The following is a 14,103-nucleotide window of genomic DNA, read 5'->3' as shown; positions in this document are numbered from 1 at the left end:
CAAAGTCGACGTGGAAGCCGAGAATCAAGATAAACATCTTCTTTACTGTTCTGCTCTGTTTAAGTCTTTATTTGCTTTGGGGTGAAGTGGGCGGACATTTTTTGGCACTAAACACAATCTTTAACCTTATGTTAAAACCTTTTTATATCATTTAGTTGTGAAAAGATGAAAAAAGAGTATAAGATTTTGATCATCGCAATAAAACAAAGCCTTGGCCAGTTACCGAGGACTTTAGTCCAAAAACGGTGTCGTTTGGTTCAAAAATTGAAACATAACCTTTATGCCTGAATATGCTTGGATTGGGGCATGCTGGGTATTCTAATTAACTTTTTTTTTTTCTTCTTGAGACTTGTGACGCGTTCAAAGAAACATCCCCCGACCACAGAAGCTGTCGCTGTCTGAAAAGTTGGAGTAGGGCAAAAGCAGTCCGGCTGCATCTGGATTATCAGGTACTAATATACAACCTATATACAATCTATCATACTTTATTAGAATCCTACAAGCTCTGAGGATTACAGAGAGATGTCTTTGATTGAATCCGACTCTGTAAAGTGTTCTTATTAACGATCTAGTGAAACATTACAAACGTGACAGCGAGGTCACATTCTTATGTTCAGATAGGACTCTTCCCACAAGTCTTTACTGTATTCCAGCAATTTAAATGAAGTTAATTAACGTGAGTCCAGAGATCCCGCAAGAAACGTCACTCTTGACTTGTTTTTTTTTATTTCCTTGTCCGATAATGTGCGCTGCGTGGCTCGTGGTGCTCGGGGTTAAAAAGGCCTAAATTACCTATCAAGTAAAAATTCAAAAGTATCAATGATCAGACGTCACACTTTCCCTTCGCTATGTCATTATTTATAAGCATAAAAGCATCTTCAAAATGTTTGGCAGATCACTGCTGTGGTTCATTGGGACATGAAGGTGACAGCCAAACACTGGCCTGACCCTGCAGACAAACCCTTTCCACACAGTGTTCACAGAGCGCTCTCAAGTACCTGTAACCTTGCCCGGCTGCGGCTCCTAATGAATACGGTTCCACACTCAGTGCGTTTACATGCTGGTATTTATTCGAATCTTGCTTTAGTCGGACTATGCTCTCTTTCGGGGCAACTGCTGTTATCCGAATATACATGGCAGTGAATAAATCGAATCATTGGCCGAATGCATGTCATATCCGATACGCTAGGTGGCGCTGTTTTCATTACGTGTAGTGGTGATACAGCCATCTCCGCTTGACCTCTTCACTCTTCATAATGGAGAGAACCCCGCTAGCTTCGGTGGTTGTCGGGGAGCTAGCAGCAGCGCTAGCTGGCTACATCAGGGAGCTAGCAGAGACACCCACCGAAGGTACCTTCGTCTCGTAACCCGACTTTTACGTTTGCTTGTTTCTGCCGGCCGTGACAACTTATCGTCTCTTTCGACTTCCGGGTCACGACCTGGGAGGGAGGGACGGAGGAGGCGGCGGGATCTTGAGCATGCGCACAAACGCATTGTCCAGTTCCGATCCGATTCAGCGTTTACATGCAGCGTTATTCGAATTATCAATCGAATCGAATCGAGTTATCCAGGGGTGTTAATCGGATCGTAGTCGGACCGCAGTTATTCGAATAAAGGTGTTTACATGAACTGGATAATTCGATTTTAGTCGGACTAAGCCAGTTATTCGAATCCATGTAACCGCACTGAGTGGTGTCAGAGAGACATTCACAGAGCCACTTTGAAAAAACTCAACGTTTCTGCTCAATACCATTTGAGTACTGCAATAATGTAGAAGCGTTTGTAAAGGAAAGTGTAAACATGATCCAGTAAACCCTATATAACGTCTGGTGAAATGCATTATTACTTTGAAGGACATCACTTATGGGCTCCATACACATACAGTCGTCAGAATAATAGGAACACGCACTTTAAGAGTAGTAATCCAGCACCCTAATGTATGTACGCTTTGTGACATTTGTAAAGAAACAAGACCATGACTGAAACATAATAATTAGCTGTGACGAGGACAATTACCTCTGTATCATCCACTGAATTCTATATGGCAACAGTTGGGTGAGAGGAAAATATGACATTGAAATATAAACAGGTTAACTCAACATTTCCTGCTACTGGGTAGAAATACTGGCCATAGTTGATGAAAGGCCTTTTTTGATATCAAGAAACCCAGTCGGGGATCTAATTTTATTGCAGAACACACACCTGTTGTTGAATCACTTCTACTTGAAGCACCCTGCATTGAGTAATATTTTAATGACGGAAATGCTGGTCCAATGTTCAGACAGGAAAACAATATTTTATTAGATATATTTGATTTGATAGATTGCTGTTGTATGTTTGTATATTAAGTGCTTTTCCATCCACTTGTCTTTATGAATGTTTCATTTGCAGGTTGCAAAAACGACCAAAGAAAAGAAAAATCTAAATATTGCAAAACCGTATACGTGTTTGGCCGAGTTGGCGTCGTATTATATTCACACGGCGGGCAAAAAGACAACAGGGGATGGACCCAAATACAGATAGACATGGGGGATAACGGGGATGATGCACCGGGAAGTTTAATAAGCAAGAAATCTAGCAGAGTAGGGGAGTCCAAAAAGAGTAAATGAAAAATTCCAAATAAAAACAGGCAAAATTACATACGAAACAGTGAATCAGAAAAACACACACACACACACACACACACAAGGGAACACAGCATAAACACAGAGAACAACGCAGGCAGCGAACCAGGAAGCAAAGCAGACAAGCCGACACAGACAGGAACACAGGGTTGAAAGACATTCAGGTGATTAGACACAGGAGGATTTACTTAATCAGGGACGGGGCAGACAATCATGAAGGCGGGAAAAACATACAAAGGCAGGAAGCGAATTGAACATGGGACTCAAGAGGCAGGGAAACGAAAATACATGAAACATGAAACAAACTCAAGACCCATCATGTGACAATCACATTGATGATCCCCAGAGGATAAAGCAGAGTGATTTCAATGATTCGTAGACTTTTCCTTGAGTGCTCCAATGAGCTTGACGTTCATAAATATTAATGTTTTTCTGTGTCTGATGGAGGTGTACGTGTTTGCTGACGGGGAAAACAAACAGTCACTCCTGGCAGTATAATTTCAAGAAAGAGAAACATTTTATTGGCAATAGTTTTAACTCAGGTCTGTATTTCAGTGAAGGACATGTTAGAGCATAACATCGTTACTGGATTTTTAAATAGTCGAGTGTCACAAACTGTCTAAATTAATGTAAGAAAGAAGTGCATGCAAGCTTACACATAAAACCAACACTCATATTAAAGTGTGACTAGCAGCAAAGTCAATAATGAAGGCACGCATGGATGTGTCGTGCGAGTTGCAAAACCAAAAGGCGGTGACACGAGGGTGACGTCTGCTGCAGCAAAAGAGGTGAGAGGGGCTGATTAATGTGAGCCTGTATATCATGAACCACACTGAGTGTGTCATGAAGCTGACGACCAGCATCTTGCAAGACAAAAGACATCGAGAGACCTTGTGGAAAGTGGTTGTCAGGGTAATCTCCTGGGGTGTGTGTGTGTGTGTACGTGTGTGTGTGTGTGCAGCACAATTAGCTTTCCATGAAACTGTAAAACAGCCTCACTGTGTGTTTTTTTTCCCCCCCCTGACATTTCTCTCTTTGATTGTTACAACTGATCCACCTACACAAACTACACAAACTATCCCTGTATTGTCGTGTGGGAGTATTTTTCTTTCCCCCAAACAATAGCAATTGGCACTAATGATGTTAAATATGGCAGCTTGGACAGTGGCACTAAACTTCAAACGATGACGCTTTACGTACTCCTCCAGCTGACACGAGGAGGTGCATACATGCAAAATGAGTGTCGGTATCAGATAGAGGAGCACTATCAAACTGCATTATTTGACACTTTGGGAGTGTTTAATTCATACAGTGTGCTCCTACGCTTCCTTGTATGAGTTGTTAAATGCACCATATTTGAGATTCGGAGCATTTTTATTGCCTCTGAAAGTGCCAACTGTGCAGATTAGAGCGAAAGTGCTGACGGAGCAATCAGTGTTCACCTGACATGGTTATTAGCTGTAATTGCCATATGTGAGCAGTGCAGAGCAGCGGCTGTGAGCTAGCCAGTGGGGTACGCTCACGTGCGAAAGGTACGTATTTAAACGAACCAAGACGACGCTCGGTTAACAACACACACAGAGGGAGAGCAACTTTGACAGGATGTTAAATACAGTCCCTTTGACGCTTGTTTTATGGAAATGGCCAGGTGCAGCGGCTCCCACTACATTTAAATGAACTAATTCATCAACGTATTCCTAAATTCTGCTCAACAATGGAGTTGAAATAAAATGTAAGTAGTGTTTCCAATGAATAATGAATGCTTTTAAAGGGATAGTTCTGATTATTTAAAATGGTTTTGTTTGAGGTACTTATTCATAGTCTCCCCAAAGCAAAGTGACGACGGGGTCAGCAGCTAAATGTATTTTAGCATAAAAGGAAATAAATAAAATGGCTTTGATTCTCTCTAACATCATGCACATCTACAATTTCCATCCACAGACTTATTTTCCATCCACATATTTTGGCTACAAGCAACCATAACACTGTGTAACCTCCCTACAAAGCAACGCAACGCAGTGAAATACTGAACGAGATACTTAGTCACCCCAAACAGCCGGCGCTATGAAAACGGTATGTCTCGACCACCGGGAGATGGAAGCGCTCGGGGATGTGAGGAAGTAAATAAAGTTTGCAGCTCTCCCCATTAAATATATAACTTCAATGTTTAGCCCTCATTGTTTGATTCTGCTTGGGCTTTTTATCGCCAGTCCCAGCTTCTCGCAGAGCTTCATGTTTGCTTCACTGTCTCAGAGAGATTGTTGTTTTTGGGAGCCAGGAAATCTTGGCCTCCCAGAAACCCATTCTTTAAAGTCTAAGTGTTACAATCATTTAGCGTCCTTGTACATATGACATTTACATGTCGCAGTCCTTTGCCAAATTGCCACTTCACTCACAATAGTGTTTATTTATATACACTGCTCCCTCTCATTATCTGCCGCCTGCAAATTGAAAAAAAAGAGACAACAATAAACATGTCCCTTCCAATTAGAAACCATCTGTTACACCCTTGACTGTTTTTTTAAAGCTTGTTAATGTCGTCATCTGTGATATAAGGTTTTGGTTACACGTTGATCTCGTGGTTCAACTGTGCATGAAAAAATAAATAAGAGAAAAGCTGTGTTATTACTCAATGTATGCATAATTTAAGAAAGGAAAGCAGGCCAGGTTATTACCGGGAGAAACAAAGACGTCTGGGATTTAGCGTATGATGCAATGACATGATTTCAGCGCCGGTACGGTATTTATTGTACTGACTTTTTCCTTCATCGTCACTGGAGATATATTAAAATTGCTGGTGTACAACTGAATCTCATTATCACGTTCAAGCAAGCTCCAAACAAATTACAATATGATTCCTTTTCATCTCGATACAAACTCATTTTCATACTATAAACAAGAGAAATTGCAATCTTGAGGAAATAAATTGACTTTGTACACTTCTATTCAGAGGGGGTAAAGCGTGGGTGATGAGCCACAAAGTGATTCACCGACGAGACAAACCGCTTTTCACAATCAATTGCAGAAGGAAGCCATCTGCTATTGCTGCTGAAAAAGATAAAAAAACCTCGGTTGAGCAACTGAAATATCCTGAAGCGAGCAAGTTCACACAAACCCACACCTCCTTGACTTTGAGTTTTGTGGAAGACGCTCAGTCTTTCTCAGCGCTGCATGCATGGAGCAGTGCGTCCATGTATCCTTGGCGTGTCTCTTATTCGGCTAACGAGGTTGTTTTATGCCACAGAGAAAGTGGTCACTGCTATTTCATGAAGCTAAAAAGGAAGTTGGGGAATACAAAGACACTTTTTCTTACTATAAATCATGAGTTTTCAAATCCAGGACAAAGAATAATGAGTCATTGTTTGTTTCACAATGGGCAGTATTTTCATTGTGCTCAACTGTCAAGAAATGCAAAGCTCTTGTGAGACAATCACTTTTCAGCTTGAAGTTGAATAGCTTCTATTTTTGTAAATATTGGCGATGTGGAGGAGTCTTTAATTATATCTGAGAACTAAACTGTATATATAATACATGTTATGGAGTTGATTGTTAAAATCTGGAAGACGTATTATTTCAAAGGTAAATCAATCTGCCTCTACAGACTCAAATAGGATGGAAGAGAACATAGAAATTCTGCTTCAATCCTGTCACAAATTGTTCTTTAAAAGTTACAATGAAGTAGAAATCTACTTTATTATTCAGGGGATACATATTCTGCATTTATCATCATCCATCCAAATACTCCACATGAAAAAATGGCAGGAGCTTCCATCTCATCTTGACTCTTGAACCCACAAGCTGCCAGCTGTCACTTTGCCAGGAATGAAACTTGAAACTTTTTGACTGTTCCCTCTTTAACCTCTGGGATTACTTACCACCCATATTGCTAACTTATTATTCTTATCATGGTTATATAGCAGGATAAAATCATCCAAGGCAATCAACTGGACTATACACGTTACATCACTGAGGCTACTATCGGGAACAATGAGGCCACTCACACGATTACGAAACCACACGGCAGTTATCTCCTGCTACACAATCCACACAGCTGGATTGTGTAGCAGGAATGTAACATTGAATGTCGCAGAATGTAGCATTGTGTAGCTCGCTCTCTTCCCGAACAGACACAATGGCACACTGACGCACACTCTCAAACCCAACACACTTGTGTGTAGCTGTACAACTTTCCACCTTACGCTCAGCAGGTTCTTCACAATTCAGTCACAGCAAACAGAATTGAGATTAAAAAAAATTAGTTGCCCCTAAAAAAAAGGATGGACCAAAATGGTCAACTTTGCTTTCACTTTCACATAGTATTTCCCCATATTGATGCGTATTGAGTCTTTATTTTTATATTGAGTGTAACTGTCCAAGCAGAATTTCGGACCCTCTGTATTTCACACACTGAGTCTAAAATCATGTGACTGATACTTCAACATTTGGCGACATGTAAAGCTTGTTGGTCAATCGAGCCATGCCTGGTAACAATTGCTGAGATAGTGACTAAAGTAGTGAGAAAGGGGCTTAGTTTCTATTGTCTAGCTGCCCAAAAACTACTGGGTTTCAAGGCCAGTAATGTCTAAATGGTAACTGGGATTGTAAATCTAAAAACCATATGGATAGACATACAATAAAGACTACGCAAGAACTTTGTCAGTTCAACAGTGGTTTAATTATTAACAGATATAAAAAGGTAGTTTTCATTTCCAGCATCTGGTTACAATGCCAGTAGATGGTATTGTGGAGTGCCTGTTCTGCCTACAGTATCTATTTATTAGTGTGCATTGGCTGTGCCAACAAGACACAAGTAACTAGCTGACAGCCAAATGGTATATTAAGGTATCTGGAAAAAATTTTTTTTTTTTAAATAAGTAATATGTTTTCATTGAAGGGAGTCAGGAAATCCATTTCTGTGCTGATTCATCTGTCTGTTTTGAAGCTGAAATATTCAATCCCACAAACCACACATGGTTAAGTGCATCATTGGCATGCAGACTACTGGAATTATTGTTCCTACTGGAATATATTCCTCTGTCTGCTTCCAGCATGAATAGACAGAACATATCCAAGAGCTCTCTGCTACTGCAAGTTTCACGACAGACAGATTCTGAGGCGAGACGTAATTAGGTGTCGGCAATACATTGTCGTGTACATGAGAACCACTGTTTTTTTCCTCCATGTTTGTGTAGAAAGCAATCAATTTCAGAAGCCTGAAATGACACAGCTCAAAGGTAACAGTTTCAAACATTCTTCTTTTTCCCCTTTGAGGCACAAACCTCCATTTTCGTTGACTCTCATCTATATAAATTGATTCCTGTCACCTGGTATGAGTTATCCGTTGTTTTGAAGGTCACAACATTTCAGACAGATTCTTGCATGTCTCTCTTTCCTCATATATTTTTTTTCACCCCGCTGTGGGCAATATTGATTTGAACCAAGTCAATTAATCATGACAAGAATGTTTTGCTCAGGAAAATGCATTTTTTAATGTGACCTCACTGACGGAGGGGAAAGAGCAGAACTGAACAAAACACTATCATATTTTCGGAGGCGGGCGTTTACCTCGCGGGTGTAATAAAACTTAAGGAAAGTTTATCTATAATGACATTCTCTCGCAGTGCAAACAAAAAGTTAAAGTGTAAAGTTGAGGTAGATTAAAAGTACAAAAAAATCCTGAAGGAACGTGTACACAATACTTTGGTGAAATCTACTGTTTACATGAAGGAGGCTCATATTTGAATTGAAAAGAATAAGCACATGGTTTGTATTCCTTGGCCATATTATTTCTTTGTGCACTGAATTTACGAGTAGTTTTAGATTGGGCATGATTGTGCCATCTCATATTTGTCCTTTCACTGAAGAAATGGACAAGAAAAAAATAATTACACTTCCAGCACACAATTAGATGGCTGAGCTGGAATATGATGGTCTGTTGTGTGACCAGCCATTCAGTGGGTGGGCATTTAATTTGTTCCCAGACACATGTATCAAATGTTAATTATGATTCTGCAATGCTTACTAAATGTGGGAAAGGAAAAACAATGATCCTGTGTAGCAGCTCCATTTTAGAAAACATCATTCAGGCGTGCGTTATTCATCAACCTGTACTTTATCTCTGCCAGGAGGAGTGTGCGATTGGTCGTGTATCTGTGATTGATTGTCCACCTCTGCGTCTGTCCACGGCTAATCTTGAAGTCTGCTGCAGAAAACTGCATCATATTTTGGTTGGCCAGTTATAGCTGCATATTCAAGGAGCTCTTGTCGTTGCGGTGACTCACACTTCTCAGAACACCTTTTTATTTCATGTTTCATACTCACTTTTCGTGTTTTTGGATAAGCACGCATACCAGAAGTACCAGAAGAAAATGTGTAGGCCTGTGATCGTCAGTCTTTCAGTTTGTGTGTAAATACAAGTTGGAAATGGAGTGTAAAAGTCCTTGGGCTCACTGAATTTGTGCCAAAATGTGAAATAAAATTGTCTTTATTTTTATAAAGAAATATTAAAAGTGAAAAAGGGCTGAGAACATGATGAAGCTCAAGCGTAAGTTCAGTAAGGAAGACACTCTTTACCCTCCGGTTCATTCATAAGCTCATCTCTAAGTCTCCATCAGCTGATTGGGGACGTGTGGGTTGAATGAACCAACCAGTCGGACTCGGAGCAACTCCGTAAGTCAACCACAACCTTGTTGTCTAACTTAAATAGTTTCACCTCAGGGGCTGTCAGTTGTCATTTCAGCTCAAACCGATGCTCCACCCCAGGCTCCTCCAGTCAGCATTCAGTCCTGCTCATCATTCACCAGTGTGTGGACTCCAGGGGGCTTTCTGCTGGTGCAGATACCAGCATCACTCCCTCTTGCTTATCCCAATTCAGGATGGAGTTCAATCGCCAAAGACTTTCCAATATTCAAATATATGCAATTGTAATAAACGACAGTTAAACTCTGAAAGAAATCTCTCCCGATTGAAATTATATAATTATTTGATGGCCGTGCTTTTGTATATATATCATATGTTGTTGTTCTTTGGAGTTAATACCATGTGTTACATGGAGTGGGTGCTAAATTTAACATTTTTGTGCCACTCGAGAATTGATAAAAATGAGGAGAAAATCCCATTCAAACTCCACATTAAGAGCCCGATACCTTGGAACAACAAAGAAAAATCCATGCTGTGATTTGGTATAAAAAAAACTTTGACATTTGGATCATCACACATGAATACAATTGGGATCATTGATCCACAGTCTCTGCTTTTCGGTCATACCTAATTTATGTAATTCCAGGACTTTTTAGGCATGCCAGTACAAAGCAGTATCACAATACACCATGTTATAATAGGTGCGAGTAACACATTTATATTCATGCTCAAATTTGCATCTAGTGCATGTCTGCAAAGGGGAGGATTATGGAAACCAATTTTTCTATTAAAATATCTTGAGGTGAGTGGTCATGGAAGCCGCTCCAACATCACCGGTTCCATTGCCAAAATGTTGCCGAAGTGAGCGTGACATGGATGGTACCAATGTCTTCATCGGGCCATTCAGTTTCAAATAATAAAAAGATCTTCACTCAAGATTTCAAACTGCTACAGCTTGTCGACAGTACTCAGAGGACCAGCTTGATTTGGAATTGGCCTTATTTACATTACATTTTACTGACGCTTTTATCCAAAGACTTTTTTGCTCAATACACCGTAGGCACAGCAACAGGGAGCAGTTCGGGGTTAAGTATCTTGCTCAAGGACACAACGACGTGGATTAACACAGCCGGGGCTCGAACCACTGACCCTCTGATTGAAAGATGCTAACCACCGAGTCTATTCTTTGAGAGTAAGAATAGACTCGTGTCGTTTTTAGCAGTGTAAGCGTGTGATGTTTGCATATTGAAAAGGAGATGTGTTTTTGAGGCGCGAAGGATAATTTATAAAGGCAAGACGCCTGAAATCAAGTATCAAGTGTTCAATTTTCTGTTTCCAGTTTGTGTTTTTGCCAAACATAATATTTACAATGATGGCTCTCTATACATTCTTCTATCTGGGAAGCGTATGTTTTCACTTCACAGCGTGTTGGCAATCTGTTACTCCTTGTTGACAATGTGTTGTTTGTACTCGTGGTTGCTCAAAAGGTGCACGCTGCATTGTGGCGCCTTTAGGTGCTGATTCTATTAGCGGGGTAGTTATCCAGGAGAAGATATAAAAGAAGCAGAGTGAAGTTTCCACAGCATCACATTACGGCGGTGACTGCACACCGGCTGACGGCTCCTGTTTGTCGATGACGGTAAACAAAGGTGTTTCTGCGTCTGTTTCTGCGTCTTCGTGGAGGTGTGCCAGCAGCCCTGTTCTCCATGCGTTTACGAGTTTTGGATTCACGTGTCTTTTCTTCACATGTAATCTCTGTGCAGCTTCGCCAGCGCGTTTTGGACAGTCGGTCACAATGTTTTGCTCAAACGCTCCGGCAAGCGATGTAAGGGGTCTCACTAATCATACATTGAAACATAGCTGCAGTTCCGGCCAAGAAGACTGAGCTGCTGTTTAAAGTTGTTGTTTGATACCAGAAGCTAATAGAGGACACATAGTACAGGCAGACATATCCCAGGGATGGTTTGCAGGTTTTTTAATCAAAGCAACAAAAAAAAAACCACAGGCAGTTACTTCATGTTCTTTTTTCTTCCCTTTCCACACACCTTTGGCAGAAGGTGATGATTAGGAAGGCTTTTGGTGAGACAACTCTGGGCATGTTATCTCAGCTCCTGCTGCATTTCAGCTGGATGAAAGCGCAGACCTGTTGTACTTCATCCAATCCTGCACAATTGCTTCCACTTTGCGTTGAGAATAAGGAAGCAATGTTTTTGAAAAGCACTCAAAGTTAAAGCCAGGGGAAAATATACGTATTGAATTTTAGATGAGTACAGCGAATTGAACGTAATTGAGTAGTGTGTTGGTGTACAGTGTGGAGTGGTGGGACCGTTGCCGTAGCCAGAAAACAGAGCGGGCTGACAAAACTAATCAGACAGGAAGCTCTCCGTAGTCGTCGCCATGCTACACAGGAAGACACTTGTGGCAAAACAAATTGGCAAAAAAACAATTGATGAATTTGATCTGAAGCCATGTCGTAACAAAGTTTGTAAAACTGTTTCCCCGGAGTTGTTGACTTTTCGATCCACTTTATAAGCTCGCTCCTACACCGTTTCATGCCGTCTGCGGAGAGATAGTTCACAAGGTGCTCCGACTGAGCACGATGCAACTCAGCAGCATGATGCAAACGTGCAGTTATTTCCACAGCAATATTTATCCTTTTTGATGACTAAATGACTAAAGCTCATGGTTTATTCATTCAACATTTTTGATAAATGACTAAACCTCACGGTGTTTTATGCCAGTTCATAAATGTGGAGACAGAAATAAAAAAGGTGAATTTCGGATTAAAATAACTGAAAGAACTGGAGCACCTGGGGCCTCATTACAGAAACTTCCTGAGACTGAAATCTTGGTATTACAGAAAGATGTTTCCTTACTGCATTTAGCGGGAGAAAAAAATCGGTTTTATCTCATGATTTTAGGTATTAAAGACCCATCCTCATTAAGGGATTTCCCAAGTTAGGAATCTTAAATTAGGACGGCATAGACCTTGTCAAAAATAACACTGTGGGTAGAGTATAGGGATGATGATGAGGGACAATAAGAAAACTGGAATAAAATGATCTATCTATATATATATATATGTTACCTATCATTCTACACATAGATACAGGCATGACAGAACAAGTGCCGATTGAGGAGTCACATTCAGTTATTTTTAGGACACAGCCAGGAGTTTAGGAATTGTTTCTATAATAGGACGATGGTTATTTCCATATATTCGAAACTTAAATTAAGATACAAGCAGTTAGGTTATTTTTCGATAATAAGGCTCATGTTACATTTGTTGACACACACACACACACACAGTTAACGAATACATTGCTATCTATAACAGCTACACTCTGTGCAGTGTTTGGGGCAATGAACACATAATTAAAAGCCAAAACAGTTTTGGCTTAATCTGATAACACCCTCAGACTTTAGTCAAAAAGGCTCTTCAAACAAACCAATGTAGCAAAGTAAAGGCTGCCAAAGAGCCGTAGATTTTTTTTCTCAGCAGTTGGTAGAGACTAAAGTAGAGATAAAAGTCCAGACTGAACTAACATTGGGTATGCAGAAAATAGATATCGAAGGTTATATTTCTTTCAGTATATTCGGAGGCTTTCCTCCGAACATTTTCTGTCAAACATTCAAATACTAACGCACACTTCTCATGTTTTCTCTTAATGTATACCTTACATTTTAAGCCTTATTATTTTTAGATACTGCAAAGTTGGATATTTTGTATTTTTGGGAGATTAGAATTTACCTGTGAGGGATACCGGTGTGAATAGGCAGCATCGGAGTGACCCTCCTTCTGGAGGTTGGCTGTAGGGATGTAGAAGAATGGTGCAGAACTTACAATGTTAACTTGTGATGCCATAGATAGAAGGATGTAATATATTGCTTGCTTGGACGAGGTAGCGGAGAAGGCTTTGCTGGTTGGTTTGGTGTATAGTACAGTAACCTAAATGGTTGCTAGATCCCCTGACAGGCTTGGATTATCATGTTGTGGTCGGTTAGCATGCTAATATGCCGGTATTCTCATAGCTTAGTACATTTTGTGTCGTGTTTGTGTTCTGTTCTAACATTATTGTCAACGCTCGCCCTACAGCCTCACACTGTTGATGTCTTTATCATTTAGTCAAGAAGCTTAAACATTCTGTGAATGTCTGGTTTGGACCGTGATCGCGGCTTTATGGTCTCGTCTCGCTTCTAAACTCCGATCCTGCAAACAACCATCACGACACTGTCAACCTGCTAAACTGCCTTCATAGGATCTACAAGTCCATGTCAGAAAAAATCCTGCAGCTAAATTCTGATAAAGAGATGTTGATCATAGTTCAAGATAGTGCAATCATCCAAATATCAAACCGTCTTGGTTTCCTGTCCCATTCAATGTCTCAGCATTGCAAAAATCTCGCTGTCATTTTTGATCAAAACCTCAGCTCAGACAAACATGGCTGCTTCTAACCTGCTTTCATCATCTAAGAAACATTTTAAATATAAGACCGAATGACGCGAGTTAGCCACATAAAGTCGAGTAAAGTAAACTCAGGCGAATAAGCGTTGGTGTGAACGTAGCATTAGGGGTCCTACAACTGAGGAGATGAAGGCGGCCACACTGTCTCATCTTTCAATTCAATTTTTAAAACAACTTTGTTTGAATTGCTCTCGTCATATGACACATATACAAATACATTTCAATTTAAACTGTTTTTTTTTGTCTGGGTTTTCATTTCTATTAAATTATCGTTGTGTTTGTGTCTGTTTATTATTGTACTTTGTAATGATGTATTGAACGGTTCTATATAAATAGTGGTTATTATAAGAGCCCGTCGCCTCACGCATCACAAGA

The sequence above is a fragment of the Clinocottus analis genome, unplaced genomic scaffold (assembly GCF_023055335.1).
Source record: "Clinocottus analis isolate CAN_PGR_092001 unplaced genomic scaffold, fCliAna1.0.p SCAF_14, whole genome shotgun sequence".
Taxonomy (NCBI): Eukaryota; Metazoa; Chordata; class Actinopteri; order Perciformes; family Cottidae; genus Clinocottus; species Clinocottus analis.
Note: the sequence above shows the minus strand (reverse complement) of the source record.